Here is a 9,481-nt window from a genome sequence, read left to right as displayed (position 1 = left end):
GTACTTCTGAGCAGTATCAAATTCCTGTGCCAAATTACTAATCAGAGACCCCTGCTGAAACTATGCTTGTGTGGGCATTTGGTGATGACAAGTTCAGTTTAGCTGTGATGCTTTCAGCAGTCCAATTCTACATCAACATTTCAAGGCCTGAATACATGGTTATGGCAAGGCATATATTATCAAAACTGGGCTAGCTAAAGAAGGTGAACTCCATTACAGCAAAAGTCAACACTTTTAAGTGAAACAAAATGGGAGGGGGAGTGGCAAAGGATAAAGCCTTTTACAACAGAGGTAATTCAGTGTCTAATCAATAATATAAGAGAGAAGACAAGAAATTGAATTGACTTTATTACTTACATCCTTCACCTTCATGAGAAAAAATCTTTACGTTGCATCTACGTCAATGTGCAATTTATAGTAATTTGTAATAAATAGTATGTACAAAAGGACAGTCAATATAACATAGAAATACAATCGTATCATCATGAATTAATCAGTATGACGGCCTGGTGGAAGAAGCTGTCCCAGAGCCTGTTGATCCTGACTTTTATGCTGTGGTACCATTTCCCGGATGGTAGCAGCTGGAACAGTTTGTGGTTGGGGTGACTTGGATCCTCAATGATCCTTCAGGCCCTTTTTACACACCTGTCTTTGTAAATATCCTGAATAGTGGGAAGTTCACATCCACAGATGTGCTGGGCTGTCCGCACCACTCTGCAGAATCCTGCGATTGAGGGAGGTACAGTTCCCATATCAGGCAGTGATGCAGCCAGTCAGGATGCTTTCAATTGTGCCCCTGTAGAAAGTCCTTAGGATTTGGGGACCCATACCAAACTTCTTCAACCATCTGAGGTGAAAGAGGCAGTGTTGTGCCTTTTTCACCACACAGCTGGTGTGTACAGACCACGTGAAATCCTCGGTGATGTGTATGCCGAGGAACTTAAAGCTGTTCACCCTCTCAACCCCAGATCCATTAATGTCAATAGGGGTTAGCCTGTCTCCATTTCTCCTGTAGTCCTGTAGAAAGTGGTCAAATGAATGATTAAATGAGTAAGTAACTAACTTTTAATTGTGGTGAGTGGTTGCTAGGTTGTGGTACTAAGAAATTAAATCAGTACATAGTCCTAAAGCAGGGTCTTGACCTAAAACATCTATCATCCTATTGCCGCTACAGATTCTACTTTACTCCTGAATTCCTCCAGTGGTTTGTTCTTTTGCTCCAGATTCCAGCATCTGACTGAGTAAGGCTAACCTAATTAAGTATACCGCTCCAGATACTGTTGAGAGGGACAGCCTTCCAGGAGGGGAGCTGCAGTGACTGGGTCCCCGGCACTGAGTCTGGTGCTGTGGCTCAGAAGAGAAGCGAGGTGAAGAGGACTGCAGTGGTGATAGCAGATTCCTTAGTCAGAGGAACAGAGATGAGATTCTGTGGACACGTATGTTACCTCCCAGGTGCCAGGGTCAGGGATGTCTCAGAATAGGTCCATGGCATTCCAAAGGAGGAAGAGCAAGCAACCAGAAGTCTTAGTACATATTAGCACCAATGACATGGGTAGAAAAGGTAAGGCAGTCTTGAAGAGAGATTTTAAGGACCTAGGTAGAAAGCTGAAAAACAGGACCTCCAGAGTAGTAATCTCTGGAGCGCTACCTGTGCCACGCACCAGTGGGGGTAAGAATAGGATGATCTGGCAGGTAAATACATGGCTGAGGAATTGGGGCAGGGGCTCAGATTTATGGACCATTTAGATCTACTGGGGAAGGTACGACCTGTACAAAAGGGACGGGCTACACCTGAACTCGAGGGGAACCAAGATCATTGTGGGAAAGTTTGCTAGGGTTGTTTGGGAGGGTTTATACTAATTTGGCAGGGGGATGGGAATCAGAGTGACAGTGCTGAGGATGAGTTAGTTGGTTTACAAACGGGGGTAGTGTGTAGTGAGACTGTTAGCAAGGAGAAGCTGATGATAGGACAAAATTGCAATCACCAGGATGAGTTGCAGAAATTGAAAAGGATAAATATGGACTGAAGGTGTTATATTTGAATGCACATAGTATAAGGAATAAGGTAGATGAATTTGTAGCACAGTTACAGATTGGCATGTATGATGTTGTGGTTATCACTAAATCATGGCGAATAGAAGATTATAGCTTGGTGCTTAACATCCAAGGATACACTTTAAATCAAAAGGACAGATGTGGCTCTGTTGGTAAAAAAAAATGAAATCAAATCCTTACAAAGAGGTGAGATAGGGTTAGAAGGTGTTGAATCATTGTGGGTTGAGTTAAGGAACTGCAAGGGTGAAAAGACTCTGATGGGAGTTGTATACAGACCCCCAAATGGTAGTAAGGATGTGGTCTACAAATTACAATGGGAGATAGAAAATGGCAATGTTGCAATAGTCCTGGAGATTTCAATATGCAGGTAGATTGGGAAAATCAGGGCGGTGCTGGATCCCAAGAGGGGTAATTTCTAGAATGCTTACGCGATGGCTTTTTAGAGCAGCTCGTGATTGAGCCCACTATCAGCTATTCTGGATTGGGTGTTGTGCATTGAACCAGAATTGGTTAGAGAGCTTAAGGTAAAGGAAGCCTTAGGGGTAAATGATCATAATATAGAATTCACACTGCAATTTGAGAAGATGTATCAGTATTACAGTGGAGTAAAGGGAGTTACAGAGGCTTGAGAGAGGAGCTGGCCAAAATACGACTGGAAAAGAACACTGGCAGGGATGACAAGACAGCAGCAATGGCTGGAATTTCTGAAAGCAAATAGATCCCAAAAAAGAAGGATTTTAAAGGCAAGATGACACAACCATGGCTATCAAGAGAAGTCATAGCCAACATAAAAGCCAGAGAGGGCATAAAATAGAGCAAACATTATTGGGATTAGAGGATTGGGAAGCTTTTAAAAACCAACAGAAGGCAAATTAAAAAAAAAGTAATTAAGAAGGAAAAGATGGAATATGAAGGTAAGCTAGCCAATAATATTAAAGAGGATACCAAAAGCTTTTTCAGATACATAAAGTGTAAAAGAGAGGCGAGAGTGAATATCAGACCGCTGGAAAAAGATGCTGGAGAAGTAGTAATGGGGGGCAAGGAATATTTTGCATCAGTCTTCACTGTGGAAAACACTAGCAGTGTGCCAGAAGTTCGAGACTGTCGGGGCAGAAGTGTGTGAAGTTGCCATTACTAGAAAGAAGGTTCTTGGGAAAGTGAAAGTTCTGAAGGTAGATACGTCACCTGGGCCAGATGGTGTACACCCCAGAGTTTTGTAAGAGGTGGCTGAAGAGATTGTGGAGGCATTAGTAATGCTCTTTCAAGAATCCATTGATTCTTGTATGGTTCTGGAGGACTGGAAAATTGCAAATGTCACTGCACTCTTCAACAAGGGAGAGAGACAGAAGAAAGGAAATTATAGACCAGTTAGTCTGACCTCAGTGGTTGGGAAGATGTTGGAGTCAATTGTTAAGGATGTGGTTTCGGGACTTGGAGGCACATGATAAAATAGGCCGTAGTCTGCATGGTTTCCTCGAGAAAATCTTGCCTGCAAATCTGTTGGAATTCTCTGAAGAACCAGCAAGCAAGATAGACAAAGAAAAATTGGTGGATGTTGTGTACTTGGATTTTCAGAAGGCCTTTGACAAGGTGCCACACATGAGGCTGCTTAATAAGCTATGAGCCCATGGTATGACAGGAAAGAATCTAGCATGGATAAAGCAGTGGTTGATTGGAAGGAGGCAAAGAGTGGGAATAAAGGGAGCTTTTTCTGGTTGGCTGTCAGTGACTAGTAGTGTTCCTCGGGGTCTGTGTTGGGACTAAATCTTTTTATGTTGTATGTCAAAGACTTGGATGATGGAATCAATGGCTTTGTGGTAAAGTTTACGATGATACAAAGATAGTTGGGGGGGGAGGTAGTTTTGAGGAAGTAGAAAGGCTACAGAAGGACTTAGACAGAATAGGAGAATGGGCAAAGAAGTGGCAGATGGAATATAGTGTCAGGAAGTGTATGGCCATGCATTCTGGATTCTGGTAGAAGAAATAAAAGGGTAGACAATTTTCTAAATGGAGTGAAAATTCAAGAATTTGAGGTGCAAAGGGGCTTTGGAATCTTTGTGCAGAATTCCCTAAAGGTTAATTTGGAGGTTGAGTCGGTGGTGAGGAGGGCAGATGCGATGTTAGCACTCATTTCAAGAGGACTAGAATATAAAAGCAAGGATGTAATGTTGAGATTTTATGAAGTACTGGTGAGGCCTTACTTGGAATATTCTGAGCATTTTTGGGCCCCTTATCTAAGAAAAGGTGTGTTGACATTGGAGAGGGTTCAAAGGAGGTTCACACAATGATTCTGGGATTGAAGTGCTTGCCATATGATGTGCGTTTGATAGCTCTGGGCCTGTACTCACTGGAATTCAGAAGAATGAGGGGGTGACCAAATTGAAATCTATCAATTGTTGAAAGTCCTTTATAGAGTGGATGTGGAGAGAATTTTTCCTATGGCGGGGGAGTCTAAGACCAGAACATACAGCCTCACAATAGAAGAACATTCATTTGGAATGGAGATGAGGAGGTATCTCTTTAACCAGAGAGTGGTGAATCTGTGGAATTTGTTGTCACAGGTGGCTGTGGATGCCAAGTCATTGAGTATATTTAAGGCATAGGTTGATAAATTCTTGATTAGTCAAGGCATGAAGGGATACAGGGGAAGACAGGAGATTGGAGCTGAGAGGGAAATTAGATCAGCCATGATGAAATGGCAGAGTTGACTCAAAGAGCCTAATGGCCTAATTCTGCTCCTATATCTTACGGTCTTACCAGATGAGTGATTCATGGAATGATAAGGTACTGTGAAAAAGGTGGGTTTTTTTTGTGGAGTGATTGAGGTATTGGATGAGTTATCCAGGATGGAAGGAGTGTTTAAGTTTGGGGTGAATGGGGTGGACAGGTCAGTGGATGTTGGGCTGCGTTTGAGTGAATGCTTAGTTATTTGGTATAGGCCTTAAAATAATGGTGATGTTCTCTTCTTTGAGTCTGGAATTTATGATTTGTGAGCCCTGAACCGAAAATTGAATAATTCAGTTTGAGAAGACTCTCCAATGTACTACTGAGGGAATACTACTGCCCTGGTGAAAGTATTAAACATAAAACATAGAATAGTACAGCACAGTACAGGCCTTTTAGCCTACAATGTTGTGCTGACCCTCAAACCCTGCCTCCCATATACCCCCCCCCCACTTTAAATTCCTCCATATACCTGTTTAGTAGTCTCTTAAATGTCACTAGTGTATCTGCCTCCACCACTAACTCAGGCAGTGCATTTCACGCACCAACCACTTTGAGTAAAAAAAACCTTCCTCTAATATCCTTCTTAAACTTCCCACCCTTACCTTAAAGCCATGTCTTCTTGTATTGAGCAGTGGTGCCCTAGGGAAGGGGTGCTGGCTATCCACTCTATATATTCCTCTTAATATCTTGTATACCTCTATCATGTCTCCTCTCATCCTCCTTCTCTCCAAAGAGTAAAGCCCTAGCTCTTTTATTCTCTGATCATAATCTATACTCTCTAAACCAGGCAGCATCCTGGCAAGTCTCCTCTGTACTCTTTCCAATGCTTCCACATCCTTCCTATAGTGAGGCGATCAGAACTGGACACAGTACTCCAAGTGTGGCCTAACCAGAGTTTTATAGAGCTGCATCATTACCTTGCAACTCTTAAACTCTATCCCTCGACTTATGAAAGCTAACACCCCATAAGCTTTCTTAAGTACCCTATCTACCTGTGAGGCAACTTTCAGGGATCTGTGGACATGTACCCCCAGATCCCTCTGCTCCTCCACACTATCATTTACTTTGTACACTGCCTTGAAGTTTGTCCTTCCAAAGTGTGCCACCTCACACTTCTCCGGGTTGAACTCCATCTGCCACTTCTCAGCCCACTTCTGCATCCTATCAATGTCTCTGTGCAATATTCGACAATCCTCTACACTATCTACAACACCACCAACCTTTGTGTCATCTGCAAACTTGTCAACCCACCCTTCTACCCTAACATCGACTTCCCATATTGACTTCCTGGTGAGTCATTAAATCCATAACAATGCTTCAAGGAAAACAATGCTGTCATTAATTCTCAAATGACTCAGAGAAACAGTTATTTGATGCTTTGTATCTTGCGGGTCATGGAATCTTATTGCATGCAAATTAGTCAATGTATTTCTCTACTTTCTGACATTTCAATAGCACTTCACTTCTGTAAAGCACTGACACATCCTTAAGTGCTAATTAAATACATATTCTTGTTTTGCAACATGTAATTATTTATTGAGTAACTTCTTGGATAAGAAAATGAGGTTCTGAGTCTTTCGGTAAGTCATTGACCAATGATTTTGTTTCTGTTCAGTGGTCCATTTTCAACCATGTATTGATCCAGGGTTTGGGCACCTAAGAGAGATGAGTCTACAGTTTATACAGACAAGTAACACCAGCTGATTTGGATTTTATTCCAATATAAATTTAGAAGGATTTTGTGGCTTTCTGTTCCAAAGTCTGGACTTAGAATATAGGCAGTGGACATACACTTAGTGGCCACTTTATTAGGTACACCTGTACACTTGCTCATTAATGCAAATATCTAATCAGTCAATCCTGTGCAAGCTCAATGCATAAAAGCATACAGGCATGGTCAAGAGGTTCAGTTGTTGTTCAGACCAAACATCAGAATGGGGAAGAAATGTGATTAAGTGACTTTTATTGTGGATTAATTGTTGGTGCCAGATGGGGTGGTTTGAGTATCTTAGAAACTGCTGATGTCCTGGGATTTTCTGGAACTACAGTCAACAGAGAATGGTGGGAAAAACAGAAAACATCCAGTGAGAGGCAGCTCTGTGGGCAAAACACCTTGTTAATGAGCGAGATCGGAGAAGAATGGCCAGACTGATTCAGGCTGACAGGAAGGCAACAGTAACTCAAATAATCATAAGTTACAACAGTGGTGTGCAGAAGAGCATCTCTGAATGCACAACATGTCGAACCTTGAAGTGGATGGGCTATAGCAGTAGAAGACCACAAACATACACTCAGTGGCCACTTTATTAGGTACCTCCTGTACTTAATAACATGGCCACTGAGTGTATATTGACTGCAGTGCCAGCTGACATTTCAGATAGGCAGAAGATGATTTGCAGGGGTCCCTCGCTAACTTCCCTGCTTCAAGGCAAACAATTCCAGCTTCTCCAATTTATTTACAGAATTAATGTCCTTCACCCCAGAATCATTTGAGTAAGTCCCTGCACCCTGTATTAGGTTTTGAAGGTTACAGCTGGAGTATGATGACAGTCAGTTTATGGATTTATTGCTATCAGTATGCTCAAAAAGGTTGATGGAAAATATTTAATATATTATGCAATAATAAAATTACAGGAAAAGAAAAGCAGAATGATGATGAAAGGATTCTTAAACGAATGTTAGCTCTAAAGGCAGAGATTGTCCCCCTTGTACACTTCTTCTGGAGAAATCATATAAATACCCATATTAAGAGGAAGGCAAGTAAGTAGAAGGGAAAGTATTTTGTGTTGAAGCTTGAGCAGTTAATTAAATTGGTGACAATAGAGTGGGGTTAGGAGAAAGTTGTTTATATAGGATATAACAAGACTCCCTATCATAAAGAAGGGTCAAAACTATATTACCCCTTTGATAGGTAATATCAGAATATTACCTGTCCTGTTTGTGATTGAATCATAAATGGGCTGAGATGATTCGAATAACATTGGACTGAGAGTATCAGCCAATCTCTTGAAATAGAGTTTTTTTTAAATACAAAAGGGGAGAAAATCAGATAGTTAACACAGCTTTTTGAGCTGGAATTGAAGTTAGCCTTGGCATGTTTTGGTTGTGCTTTGTTTAGTTTAAGATTGAGACTAAGAACAAGAGAGTATTATTTACCCACGACTGATGCTGAGATTCCACACTGTTATTCCTTACCCAATCAATCCACTGTGAAAGAATCGTAACATCTGTAGGGCTCATACATCTGTTTGCTATTATTATACTACGATAATTACAGCAATACCATTTCTTTGTGAACTAATAAATCACTCTATTCATTGACCTTTTAGGTAACCTGTGACTTTTGGAAAATATTAAAATCTAACACCTCTCTAATGCCTTTACACCTTTCCTGAAATGTGGTCCCTAGATCAAGATACCAAAGGTGGCTGAGCCAGTGTTTATAAAAGTTTGCCACAATTTTCTTGCTTTTGTGCTCTTTGCCTCTATGTATATGGAAAGACTGGGACTACAATCTATATTGATGACTCTGTTAGCATTTCATCCTCACTTGTACAGAATACAAAAGTTTTATCGCCTTCTGCTGCCAATTTTTATTCTTTCTCACTTCAATGTGGTTCATCACTGGCTGCTTCCCTTCCTTTCCTCAGATCTCTATTTCTATTTTGAAGACAGCTTTGTAACCAACATCCATTAAAAGTATACAGACATCTCCAGGTAACTCCCCCCATCCTACTTTCCAGAAGGGCACTGTTTTATTTTCTTGGCTCTCTTATATCTGTTCTAGTGTCTACACCAATACCTGGAAGATGTCTTCCTTTCTCCTTAACTGTGGCTTCCCCTTCACAATACTCACCAGGGCTCTCAACAGTATCTGTTTTGTCTTTGGCACCTCTGCTCTAGTTCTTTTTCCTCCCATCCAGACGACAAACACTGTTATCATCAGTTTCACCGTCCATCCCACTGGTTTCCCATTTCAGTGGGTCATTCTCTGTAGCTTCTACCATCTTCAACATGATGCCATCATGATTCTCCTTTCACCTCTATGAAGAGACTGTGTCTCTCTGGTTCACTCTTCCATCTTCAGCAACTGCCATGGTCTTTTTCAAGTGCCAGAGAACCAATACCTGCCCTTTCACCGGTTATTTTTCCATCATCTAGAGATCTAAGCACTTCTCCAAGATAAAGCAGTGATTCATTTATTCCAGTTTAGTGTACTGCATTATCTGCTGCTGAATTGGAGAACTCAAATGCTTATTGGATGATCACTTTCTTTCAGTTCACAAGTATGACCCTGAACTTCATTATTTTAATTCCCCACTATGCTTCGATATTGACTTCTCTGTAACTGGTCTCTTACGCTCTTCCATTGAATCCCTACATAAGCTCAAGGAATAGCATCTTATTTTCCAACTAGACACGTTATAGCCCTTAGGTGTCAACCCTGAATTAAACAGGCCTTTCCTCTCTGTGTCACAACTGGCCAGTTCTGATATAAAGTAATCAATCTGTAATATTTTTCTCTCTCTAATTGGATAGTTCTAGAATTTCCTATCATTTAACATTTCCAGTCGGTGTTTCTTCTTACCTTTCAGAAGACTTCTTAATATTTAACCCCCTCCCCCCACCTGGTTCCATCTGTCTGTCATTCTTTACCTCTCCTCAGTCAACCAATCACCTACAAGCCCCTTTGTGACCC

Source organism: Mobula hypostoma, chromosome X2 (genome assembly GCF_963921235.1).
Source record: "Mobula hypostoma chromosome X2, sMobHyp1.1, whole genome shotgun sequence".
Taxonomy (NCBI): Eukaryota; Metazoa; Chordata; class Chondrichthyes; order Myliobatiformes; family Myliobatidae; genus Mobula; species Mobula hypostoma.
The sequence above is the reverse complement of the archived record's forward strand: the minus strand, read 5'-3'. Positions refer to the sequence as shown.